This window comes from Osmia bicornis, chromosome 1 (assembly GCF_907164935.1).
Source record: "Osmia bicornis bicornis chromosome 1, iOsmBic2.1, whole genome shotgun sequence".
Lineage (NCBI taxonomy): Eukaryota > Metazoa > Arthropoda > Insecta > Hymenoptera > Megachilidae > Osmia > Osmia bicornis.
Window position 1 is genome coordinate 14336252 of NC_060216.1, and position 1212 is coordinate 14337463.

Consider the following 1212-nt stretch of genomic DNA (forward strand, 5'->3'; position numbering starts at 1 on the left):
TCGAATCAACAGCTGTATATATAAATACATTTAGTGTACGTACTCGTATAAAAATATTGTTTATGTTAATTAGAATATGAAAGTATATGATGTATTAAGTGTAGAAATTAATTCGGTACATTTTCATTCTTTAATTTAACATTTATTTTTTAAAACTTATAATAACTCCAATTATTCAAATCGTATTTCCGCGCCACTTTTCAAATCCACAGAAGCGCGGGAAAATACTGAAATTTCAAATAACAATTAAGAATGCGTAATTGCAAAGACACCGAATTAATTCGTACATCTAATATATTGTGATTAATTATTTATTGTAGTGACTGTTATTATGTATTACATAAATTTTTATCGAGAAAATAAAAAAACAAAGTTTGTGAGTAACTTTTATAGGACTAATTAACAATACCAAAGTTAAAGGTAATAATTATTTGTTATTTATTGTTAAATGTGTGTTTGTTTATGATATAAAATTTGTTTATTTTAACGAGACTATTTCTATAATAATACATTTGATTTGTAATTAATATTCAATAATTCATAAAATGTTTAGAATCGAAAAAAAAATTATTATTTTTATGAAAATAGGTTGTCTCGTATATAAATACTTGGAAATTTTTTATATCAGTTATTATTATATTAAATTAAACTATAATGCAAAAATACTAGTGCATTTACAATTATTCTTTATTTAAAAATATATGTATAATTTTTATAATTTTAAGCACAGGCATATATTTAAATATCCCGCGCGTAATTTGTTGAATGAAACGAACTTTAATTACGAAAGAAATACAACTATTTAAGCCGTATCAAGTAATTAATATAAATTCGAATATTTCCATACATTTTTAATAACTTATCGTTCAAATTATCGTTGAATACAAATTTTATGTCAACTATTATTTTAAAAGATTTTTTAATTACATGGTTCACGTAGTATCTATAACGATAACCAATAAGAAAAATTAATCGCATAACCAAATTAAGTTTAATAACAAATTACAAAATACTAATTAAAAATTAAAAAGGTATTTCATACATCCACCTTTTAGATATGTAAGATATAATGTAATTTCTTATCAATTAAGACCCATTTTAAGAAAAAAAAAATTTCATCCGCATATTAATTAAAAGCCTAGTTAATCCGAAAGGAATAGGTAAACGACAAGAGGCAGGGAAGATGCGGTGTGAACCGTGACTGGTCAGCCG